Source organism: Oryx dammah, unplaced genomic scaffold (assembly GCF_014754425.2).
Source record: "Oryx dammah isolate SB20612 unplaced genomic scaffold, SCBI_Odam_1.1 HiC_scaffold_20, whole genome shotgun sequence".
NCBI lineage: Eukaryota > Metazoa > Chordata > Mammalia > Artiodactyla > Bovidae > Oryx > Oryx dammah.
In genome coordinates this window covers 4,985,275-4,997,080 of record NW_024070204.1, presented here as the reverse complement: position 1 = coordinate 4,997,080, position 11,806 = coordinate 4,985,275, and the positions used below count along the sequence as shown (strand labels likewise).

Sequence of the window (11,806 nt, the reverse complement as noted above, 5' to 3'; positions counted from 1 at the left end):
CCTGATTTTGATAAAGGTCAGGACTGCTGACCCCTGTGTGACTCTGTATTCATCCCTATGTGTAACAAAAGGTATATAAGCAAACCCCCAAATAAAGAAATCAGATCAGTTTCTGGAAAGACTGATTCCACCATGTCGCTTCTTTCTTGCTCCCGTTTCTCTGGCTGAATTCCCATCTGGATTCAGCCTCCTTTTCTCCACTACACTATCTGCTACTACACTATCCGCTTCTAATCTCTCTCTATATCTGTAATTAAATATGTATTTTTCCAAAGATGCCGACGCCGTCCCCCCGCCTTCGAATCACCCTGGATCAACCGGGTCTGGACCCCAGCAGGCTCTCCCTATCATTGTGGAGCAGAATTCACGAAGCCCTGGATTGTTCGCCCACTAATAGGGGACATGAGCTGGGTTTAGACCGTCGGGAGACAGGTTAGTTTTCCCCTACTGATGATGTAAAAGTTAGCTCAAACATAGAGACGCATTAACTAAGATGGTCACCCTTGACGCATGGCCTTTGCTCCACCTCCTCCCTCTCACCTGGGCTGTGGGAAACACTGCCTTCCAGCCCATTCTCTGGACTTCTGGCAGATCCATGCTCTCGAACACCTCTCTGACCACAAGACCCTTCTCCCAGGGCTGTAGCAGCTGCCTAGTTCACACTGGTGCTTTCCAGAGTCCTTGGTCTGGAACTCAGGGGCACCCATGTTCCTGCCCACCTGGTCTCCCAACTTCCTCACAAGCCTGAGTATGCCTCCATCCACCCGTCTTGGCCAGCACCTGGAAGCTCACCTCCACCCACACCTCAACCCGGCCTCCTGAAACCCGATTGATTCCCAGAGTCTGCTCGGTGCCCCCTTCTGAGCACCTACAACGATGCCACACTGAGTGTACCATGTGCCAACTCATGCTCCCGGAATCACCATGCCTGGTGTCCTATGTTCTCAGCTTCCCGTCATATGTCAGCATCTATCACTACATCTTAGCTATATCTGTGTGCATGTTCATGTCTATGTCTGTACACACGTATGTATACTGCTGTGTACAGGGTTTTCCCAGGTAACTCAGTAACAAAGAATCTTTCTGCCAGTGCAGAAGATGTATGAGATGGGAGTGTGACCCCTGGGTCAGGAAGGTCCCCTGGAGTAGGAAATGGAAACCCACTCCAGTGTTCTTGCCTGGGAAGTCCCACAGACAGAGGAGCCTGGCGGGCTACAGTCCATGCGGTCAAAAAAGAGTCGAACACAACTTAGCGACTAAACAACAAACAAGTAAGTTTAAATGATGTCATAAGGATGAGGCCCTAATCTAAGAAATTCAGTGGCATTATAAGGAGTGGAAGAGAAAGAGCTCTCTTTCCACACACTAAGAAAAGGGCATGTGAAGATGCAACAAGGAGGTGTCCATCTGCAAGCTAGGAAGAGGGCCCTCCCCCCACCTGACCACACTGGCCCCCTGATCTCCAGAATTATGAGAAATGGTCTCTTATTGTTTAAGACCTTGATGTGGGAAAGACTGAGTGCAGGAGGAGAAGGGGACAACAGAGGATGAGATGGTTGGATGGCACTACTGACTCAATGGACATGAGTTTGAGCAAAATCTGGGAGGTGGTGAAGGACAGGGAAGCCTGGTGTGCTGCCGTCCATGGAGTCACAGAGTCGGGCAGGACTGAGCGACGGACCAGCAACAAGAAAGCCACTGAGTTTGTGGTGTCTGCTGTTACGGCAGTCTGCAGTCTGAGCTGATTTCTGCTCCGCACAAGGTAAAATCATTCCACATTAATTCAACAAGTCAGGGCTCTGTGCACTTGGGAAGAAGTCATTTATCTCCACACTAAGGTTCTGGAAGCAACAATAATGTTGAAACTCAGGTCCTGAATTTTCTGTTTCTTTTTTCCTGACTGCAGATTATGCTGACCTTTAGCCATTGCAGGCTCACGAATTTCAAGAAATCACCAGGTGTGTCAGGAAGCTGTGATAGTAATTGAAAGGATTTGTTTTTCTGCCCTGGCTCTATTCATCTGATTATACTGTAAGCAATATTTGCTTTAGTCCCTGTGGACAAAAATTGTTCATAAACTACAGAGAAATTGCACAGCCTTGGAAGAAATCAACTTGTTAAGTGGGCCATGTTTTTCCCCGTAAGTAAGAAAGAGCCTGTAAGACATTCTGTTGTGAAAGAAAAAAAGAAAGGAAAGAAAAGAAAGGGAGGGAGGGGGTCCTGCGGATACGTGGGAAGAGCAGGATTTCAGCCCAGGCACCCAGCACCCTCTCCCGCAGGGGCTGATTTTAAGGGCACAAAAGTGTGATGCTCTTTCGCCCACTTGGGGGCACTTTTCACGGACATGTCAATTAATAAAAGCAGCTCTGTCAGCAAAGGCAAGCACCCCAGTAAGCTGGAGTCGATCCATTCTGAAGGCAGAAAGTGGCAAACCACTGGAGAGCAATAATCAGAGTTTGGGGCAGTTCTCTGGGTGTGTTACTCTGGGTGGGCTTCCATAGGCTGTCTTTCTGTGGGATGAAGAGAAAGGCGAATGCCAACGACTCTGGAATTTTTGCTTTTTTAGCGGAAATCAAGTTGCCGTGCAATGATAATCACCCAGCAAGGAGTGGCCACCCTAGGAATCTCCACTGAGCGGGTCCCCAGCTGCAGGTGTGCAGGCCAATGTGGACGGTCCCTATCACCTGCAGCGCACTCTGTCTCTTAGCAGAGTGGAGTGGCAGTGAGATCTTCACCTTCTGAGCTCTCTCCCATCAGTGCCCCTGGCTGCTTGACTGTCTGTCCTCTAACTGCTCTCGGCCACCCTGACCAATGCCACTCTCTGTCACAGGTGCCTCTTGGATTCTGGACAACCAACACACGTGGTGCTGGTGGCTTAGTCGCTAAATCATGTCTGAGTCTTGCAACCCCATGGGCTATAGCCCACCAGGCTCCTCTGTCCATGGGATGTACCAAGAAAGAATACTGGAGTAGGTTGCCGTTTCCTTCTCCAGGGGATCTTCCTGACCTAGAGACTGAACCTCTGTTTCCTGCTTTGGCAGGCAGGTTCTTTACTGACTGCCAAAGGAAGACACATGCCAGGTTTAGAACATTTTGTTTCTGTTTACTGGGACTGCACCGAAGCCGGGAAAATTGCCATTCCTGGTTTGGCTCATAAAAGAACATTCTGAATAAAGGACCAGGACACCCTCTCCACTGCTCCAAGACTGGACAATCTCTCCCCACTTCCACTCCTTCCCAGCACCATGGTAGCCTGCATTCAAGGGCACCAGGTCCAGGAGACGCCAGGAGGGAGGGAAGACTCAGCTCATTCCTGTGACCTTCCTCTTGACCCCGAGGTGTCTGCCCTGCAGTTTGTTGTTGTAGTTTGGTCATTAAGTCGTGTCTGACTCTTTGCAGCCCTGTGGACTGCAGCACGTCAGGCTTCCCTGTCCTTTACCCATCTCCTGGAGCTTGTTCCAACTCATGTCCTTTGAGTTGATGATGCCATCCAATCATCTCATCCTCTGTTGCCACCTTCTCCTCCTGCCCTCAATCTTTCCCAGAATCAGGATCTTTTCTAATGAGTCAGTTCTTCTCATCAGGTGGCTAAAGTATTGGAGCTTCAGCTTCAGCCTCAGTCCTTCCAATGAATATTCAGGACTGATTTCCTTTAGGATGGACTGGTTGGATTGCCTTGCTGTCCAGGGTACTTTCAAGAGTCTTCTCCAGCACCACAGTTCCAAGGCATCAATTCTTCGGCACTCAGCCTTCTCTATGGTCCGGCTGTCACATCCGTACAAGACTGCTGGAAACACCATTGCTTTGACTGCAGCCCTGGGGTATAGCATTCGTCACTCTCAGCCCCAGTGCACCGAGTGCTCCTGGCATAACCAGGCCTTTTGGTCTGGATGGAAACACTCGGAGTCCATCTCACAGATAACATCAACTGGTCAGGAAAATATTGCTGCTTGAATAATACATAACATCCAGGGATAAAGTGAAGCTAATGCATTCTTGGGCAAAGAGAGGTTTGGTATATGCATTAAACAGAAAAGGAAACAGAGGCGTCTGGGAGGAAATTAGTTAACAGGAACAGCTTTCATCCAGACACTGGAGTCTGGGACAGCCATGCAGTTTCGTGTGAAGCGCAGTGAACACGACCACCTCCTAGTCCCGTGTCTGAGTGGTCGTGCGCTGTTGGCAGCACTGAGCTGTGGAAGCGCCGTGTAAGGTGCTCCTGGGTCAACCCTCTTGCTCAGATGTCTCCTAGGCTGTTGCTCCAAGGATGAGAGGTTCATTTTTCTGAGCTCTCGTGGTTCTTCTGTCTCATGAATCAGCTCTTCCAGAGCTACAGTCCCTGGCAGGCTGCTGCCCTCTTGTTAGGAGGAGTTATGAGGTCTGGCACAGGATGAACCCTGGATTCTGGCAAAGGATGGAGCTGAGCCAGCCCTCGGCAAGCACTTGCCTCCTCCTTTAGGGAACTGGACTTGGGGACTGCCCACAGTCCTTGACACCAACTAAACACAACTTTGAGATCTTTCCTGTAAAATACAATCTAAGTAAAATGTTTTCCCAATTTATATGGACTTTTCTCTCCTCCGGAGTTAGTTCTTTTAGACAGAATAGTATTTTGTTTGCATCTTGGGAGAAAAAACAGAAGCAGTGGCTAGATGAAAGCCCTGCTATGCAAGCCAAAGGATTTAGAGCCATACGGAGAAGGCTTTATCCTTTTGATGAAGAATAAACCAAGGGGTTGTCAATTTAGAACAATCACAGCACGGCTATGACCTCACTGCTGTGAGATCTGCTGCTCGCTGGTGTGGAGAGGGGTAGTTGAGGATCCATGGAGTGGGGGTCTCCTGAGGGTCAGGAAGATTTCATAAACTTCATAATCTGACAGTCAGATTTTGTAATTCCTCCTAACGAGAGATAGCACAACCAACAGGACACAACCACTCAGACACAGGGGCTCCCAGGATGGGTCCTCCAAGCTCCCGGTGAGAAGCACGCTTCAATGAGAAAGTGCTGGTCTGGCACACTCCCAAGCTCCCACGAGACTCTCTATGTGGGTCATGGTTGGAAGGGAGTGACATGGACCAGGCTTGAGATCTGCAAACAACTGCCCAGGCTCTCCACAGAGCTGTCGCCTTTTAATTTAAGAGAGTGGCGGTTCCGGTCACAGAGGTCTGGATGAGCCTGTGACGTTGAGTGCTGGGGGCTCCAGTGTGCAGATGGCACTAAGCCATTTTTCATGCCATTTCCCAAGCCTAATCCCTGGAGGTTCAGGCAGCATCAGTCCTGAAATCAGTCTTTACAAATCATTCTTATTATTTTAAAACTCCATAGCAGTTAGTATTTTGGAAATAACATGGAAAGGGATGGGTTGTGGGAAGCACGGGCCAAGACTGGTCTGCTGTGTCCCCTGGGGTCAGGGGTCAGCTTCTGGGAAGAGGGGGGAAGTGGCAGCCAGTCTTCCTAGGGGACTCTTCAGAGCCCCCATTTTCCCACCTTGGGGGGCAAAGAGATAGACAATGGATAAAATTCCAGGTAGTGCAATGGTAAAGAAGCCTCTTGCCAACCCAGAAGATGCAAGAGATGTGGGTTCCATCCATAGGTTGGGAAAGATCCCCTGGAGTAAGAGGTGGCAACCCACCATAGTATTCTTGCCTGGGAAATCCCACAGACAGAGGAACCTGGTGGGCTACAGTCCTTGGAGTTGCAAAGAGTCAGACACGACTGAGTGTGAGCAAAAAATCATTGGCAGTAGCTCCTGTCCATCTCAGGCTCAGACTCTCTGGTATCCCATGAGGCCTTGTCCAGTAGAATAAAATCTCCATCTTATGGACTGCGTTCTTCATTCTAACTAAACATGGATATTCACCCTCAGATGCAGACAGATGAGCAGGCATCTAACCCTGGGAACAGGGTACTATTTGGAAATATACTCTGATATATTTTTCTCCTTGAAATTCCCATTCACCTTGGGATTCTCCTGCCATTATCCTGGACACGAGGACAAGGCTCATTGTCTCAGGAACGGAAGACACAGAAGGACCCAGAGAAAAAACAAGGTTACACTCTTGGTTTTGCCTCCGAAAGAGCCTTGAAAGCTCTAGTTTTAGGTTGCAAGAAATTGTGAGAAGAGGAACACTTCTTACGAGCTTATTCGTTTGTCCTATTTGAGGTTTAGCATGCCGAATCTTGGCTTTGATACCAGGAGCAAACTCTAGAAGACTCAGAACGCAGGGGCACACCCTATACCACAGGGCGGGGGAGTGTGGGCTGCAAGAGCAGTGCCTCCTTCTCTGATCGAGCGGTGCTGCCCAGGCTAGAGGGACATGCGAAGGGGCCAGGAGAAGAGGCAGCAGCCCCCTATCTCCTCAGGGGAAGTTCCTTGTGGAGAGGACTATAGGGGGCCCCCCAGACAGCGGGAGGGCTCCCTCACTGCGGGGCAGCCGCCACTGCACCAGGCAGGTCTAGGCAAAGATGGATGCTGTCACAGCCTCCCCAACCCCAGCGTTCACGACTTCAGCTGGGGACAGAGGACCGTCTGAAGAAGCAGGAGCAACCTCACCCTGAGAGACACAGGTGCTGATGGAGAATGGCCCACAGTGCAGGGGGTCTCAAGACCAGGGGGTGTGCAAGCCACAGTGGACACTCCTGCCAACTTGCAAAGGGTGCCTGTGGGGTCAGACCCTCATCCAGGATACCAGCCAGCGTAGAAAATAGCCGCAGACCGAAGGGTCCCTCTTCCTTGGCACCACGAAGTAAGTCCATAAATTCCCCATGAAGTGTTCCTCTCACGGATGAGGAGACACGGTGGGCTACCTCAGTGTTCTGAACAGAGTGGAAGTTTAGCAGAAGTCCCTGATCCAGTTAGCACTATCCACTCTGAGCTTCCAGGCACAAAGTCAGCTTCTGGTTTGAGGTTTTGTGGCCACACATTTTTTTAAAAATTTATGTTATATTGTATCATATTTGACTGAGATCTTGAGAGTCCCTTGGAGGACTCTCCAGCAAGAAGGTCAAACCAGTCAATCCTAAAGCAAATCAATCCTGAATATTCATTGGAAGGACTGATGCTGAAGCTGAAGCTCCAACACTTCGTCCACCTGGTGCAAAGAGCCGACTTACTGCAAAAGACCCTGAATGCTGAGAAAGATTGAAGGCAGGAGAAGGGGACGACAGAGGATGAGGTGTTTGGATGGCATCACTGAATCAGTGGACATGAACTTGGGCAAACTCGGAAAGAGAGTGAAGGACAGGGACGCCTGTTGTGCTACAGTCCATGGGGTCAAAAAGAGTCAGACATGCTTAGTGACTGAACAACAACAACAAATAGTTGATTTGCAATTTTATGACCATATATTTTAAGGGGCTTCCCAGGTGGTGTGGTAGTAAAGAACTCGCCTGCCAGTGCAGGAAATGCAAGAGACCCAGGTTGGATCTCTGCGTCTGGAAGGTCCCTTGGAGGAAGAAATTCAGCTCACTCCAGAATTTTTGCTTGGAAAATCCATGGTCAGAGGAGCCACACATTTTAAATGACCACACATTTTAAACTTAACACAGTCATCTTATCTCATACTGGACAAGAATTTCAATGAATTAGAGAGCGCACCGGCTGGGTCTTACAGGATAATTCTCCATTAGTTTTGAGTTATGATCTATTTCACCATTAATGTGAGCATTAGTGAGGTGTGGCTTAAGGAAAGGAAAACCTATGCAGAGGAAAATAACCTGAAGCTGGTTTTACCTTTCATCCAACTCTCAATGGTTGTACAACCCTAGCAGAACTGCAAGAAACACATTGAGCTGGGCGTTGGAGCCAGATGTCTGGGGAGCAAAGGGAGAGGGGCTTTGGCAGTGCAGAGGGGGCTGCCTGTGAGTCTCAGGGGAGCCGGCTTGCAGGGCTTGTTGGAGGCTGATGCTGCCTTCCAGGCCCCACTGACCCAGGGCCACGTGGCTGATGGAAGTCAGTGACCTTGACTCCTGTCAGCCTGCTTGCTCAGTGGGGCTCTGCCTTCTCTAGGTTCCATGGGACCCACTGATCACATGCCTGGGGTTAACAGCCTTGCTCCCCTTCCGGGGCTGCCTGCTGGGCCAGCTAGACCTGGTTCTGGACAAACTCTGGCCCCCTGCCCCTCACTCCTCATCACTGCCCATCACTGTTCTCGCTTCCTCCACTTCTCTGCTTTGCATGGTCCTGTTGGGGGTCACAATGCTGCCCCCTCTTCCTTTGCAGCCTAAAGGTTGGTTCTGAGAATAGTCTTGGCTCAGGGCCTAGAGAAAAATCACCTAGTCAGACACCAAATTAGAATTTAAAAGTTGCTTAGTGAGCATACAATTGGAGCAAAATGAGTCGGGTATTCTTTAGGGATGTTTCCAATGTGCTGTGGTAGCAAGATACGGTGTCCTTTCCAACACCAGGCTATTTCCAGAAGAAGATCTGGGAGGGGACACCTGAAATCAGGGCACCCATCCTCTGAGACAGGGCTTGGAAGAGCACACACGCCCGCCTCCCACCCCCACTTCCGGCTATGTATTCCTCTTGTTCGCTCAAGGCTGATGCTTTACAGGCTGTGAGACGGTCTCACCTTTTGTTAGTGCTGCTTGCTTCCTGATGGGATTTTGAGGAGGCCTTAATCTCATCAGTGATGTATTTACAGATCTGGAAAGACTTTTGCTGATGAGTGAATCTGACCGTCTGTGTCAAGTCTCAGATTTCCCATTAGAGGATGGGGCCACCTGGCCCACACTCACAGGAGGCCTGGGGACCGCTCACTGTTCCCCTCTGGGTCATGGGCTTCACCCTCCCACCACTGCCCTTCTGCCAGTCCACCCACAGGCTCCACTCAGCTCAGCATAGCCCTAACTTCTGACCAGGAAAGACCCTCTGAAATTGAGCCCTGAAGTCCTGAATACCCCTCTTCATTTGGAATTTTGTTTGATTAATGTGTGTATTAATTTACTAGGACTGTCATAATAAACTACCACATACTGAGTGGCTTAGAACAGCAGAAATGTATTGTCTGATGGTTATGGAGACCAGAAGTCTGAGATCAAGAGGCTGGTGGAGCCAGGCTCCTTCTGAAGGGGCAGGTGATGGGTCTGCTCCAGACCTCCCTCTGAGCCTCTAGCAGCCTCTGGTGTTGCCTGGCTTATAAATGTTCCACACCTCCACGTCATCTTCCCTGTGTTCAAATTTCCCCTCTATAAGGACAGCCGTCCTGTTGAAGTAGAGCCCAAAGTTAATGGACTTATTTGAGCTTGATTACCTCATAAAGATATCTGGTATATATCCGGGATATATCTGGCATATCTGGTATATCCTTGATATCCCTGGTATATCCCTGATATATCTGGTATATCCTTGATATATCTGGTATATCCTTGATATATCCTTGAGGTATCTTGATTATTATAAAGATATCTGGGATATATCAGGAATATATCTGGTATATATCAGGGATATCTTTTCCCTGATACCCCAGTGATAAAGAATCTGGCTGCAATGCAGGAGACCCTGGTTTGATTTCTGTATTGGGATGATCCTTGGAGAAGGGAAAGGCTACCCACTCCTGTATTCTGGCCTGGAGAATTCCATAAACTGTATAGTCCATGGGGTCACAAAGAGTCAGACATTACTGAGCAACTTTCACTTTCACTTTCATGTCATAAAGAGGGCTTCCCATGTCGCTCAGACAGCAAAGAATTCACCTGAAATGCAGAAGACACAGGTTCGATCCTTGAGTCAGTAAGATTTCCTGGAGGAGGGCATGGCAACCCACTTAGGATTCTTGCCTGGAAAATCCCGTGGACAGAAGAGCCTGGCGGGCTACAGTCCCTAGGGTCCCAAAGAGTCAGATACGACTGAAGCAACTTGGCATGCAGCCTGCATCTTGTAAAGACTCATAAGGTCACATTATGAGGTAGTGGAAGTTTAGAACTTCAACACACACATTTTAAGGGACACAACTCAGGCTGTAACTGTGTGTGGCCTCCAGGAAGGTAGGAAGCTTATTCACTGTTATCTTCAGGGCAGCCCCTGAGCCTATGGGGCTGTCTGGCATGGAGGGAGTGCCTAATACTTATTGTTGATTGAATGCCTGGGAGCTGATTATTTAAGATAAACACAAACTCCTTCCAACTGCCTCCATGCATTTGTGGCAGTCTTTAGTAAGAACTGCTTGCAAGCATCTTAAATTGGCCACAACCACACAAAAACTGAGCAGAAAATCCAACCCCTCCTGCCTTTCTTCCCCATTCTCAAAGCTCGAGAATCTGAATTTGTGCAAAAATACAGCGAATTTGTTCCTCTCTTCCATTCCATCTTTGGAACAAGTGTGTTCTCTTGACTTCCTAAAACTCTGTTAGCTTCTAACTTGCTTCATTTTGTACTCCAAGGCTAAACCTGTTACTCCAGGTATCTCTTGACTTCCTACTTTTGCTTTCCGGTCCCCTATGATGAAAAAGATATCCTTTCTTTTTTTTTTTTTTTTGGTGTTAACTCTAGAAGGTCTTGTAAGTCTTCATAGAACCATTTGACTTCAGTTTCTTCAGCATTAGTGGTTGGGGTATAGACTTGGATGACTGTGATGTTGAATGGCTTGCCTTGGAAATGAACTGAGATCATTGTGTCATTTTTTGAGATTGCACTCAAGTGCTGCATTTCAGACTCTTTTGTTGACTATGAGGGCTGCTTCATTTTTTCTAAGGGATTCTTGCAGACAGTAGTAGATATAATGGTCATCTGTATTAAGTTCTCCCATTCTCATCCATTTTAGTTCACTGCTTCTTAAGATGTAAGTATTCACTCTTGCCATCTCCTGCTTGACTGCATCCAATTTACCTCGATTCATGGATCTATTAGTACCATTCCAGGTTCCTATGCAGTACGGTCCTTTACAGCATCAGACTTCACTTTCACCACCGTCGTCCTGAATGAATGAGCAGTAGAGAGAAATGGAACAATAGAAAGAGTTTGATTTTGGAAAAGTTGGGTTACCAGATTCAGCAATAGACAATGAGGACTTCCAGTTACCTGTGAATTCCCCATGTGTTGCACTAAACTTGTGCTCAAATGTATTTCTCGCTTATCTGAAATCCAGACACAACTGGGCTCCCCGTATTTAGTTTGGCAACCCTGCTGGGGTTGTCTATGTGGTCGTGCACTAAATTACTGGTGATTGTAGCAGACCCCTCTGGAGGTGGAGGAGTTGGAGGTGAGGGGAGTGGGATTCCGTGATGACAGGTGGAGGCTGCAGAGATCTTGGTACATGCGCTGTGGTTATTTCCTGCCTTTTTTTCAGTTCCTCTCTTTTAGGTACACACAGCTCCAGAGCCCCTTTCCACCCACCCCGCCCCCTGTCCTCTGTACCATTCCCCCTCTTTCTGCCTTTTCTGTCCTCTGAGGCAATAGTCCTCCTTAGGCAGCAGGTGGTGTGTGTGTATGCAGTGCTCACACTAGGCACTGCCTCAACAGCTGCAGCGTTGCCACTCACCTGCGACTTACTCCCAAGGCATGTTTCCATCGTTAACTGACTTCTTGTTCCTGGAACACCAAAGATTCTTTGGACTCATGGTCATTCCAGGTTTGAATATCCTTTATATCTCTTTCTAGTTCGATGATGGAGCTACTATTATTCTCATCTACAAAATGACAACAGCAGCAGGTGAAGCTTATATATTGTGATGATTAAATTCAATAACTTAATTAAGCTGTCATAAACCTAACATAGAGTAAGCACTCAAAGATGTTAGCTGTAATTACCATCATCTTTACCACGACCATCATTATGTTCATTATCACCACCATCACCACCAT

General features: G+C 48.3%; 1 long non-coding RNA gene across 1 annotated transcript in view; it reads left to right on the top strand.

The window, feature by feature from the left end:
* The first annotated feature begins 327 nt into the window (after positions 1 to 327).
* LOC120879377 overlaps positions 328 to 11,806 on the top strand; it is a 23,316-nt gene continuing 11,837 nt past the window's right edge. The window contains exons 1-2 of the long non-coding RNA XR_005724786.1: positions 328 to 455; positions 11,419 to 11,425. This is a non-coding gene — a long non-coding RNA (uncharacterized LOC120879377). The remainder of the gene's footprint in view (positions 456 to 11,418; positions 11,426 to 11,806) is intronic.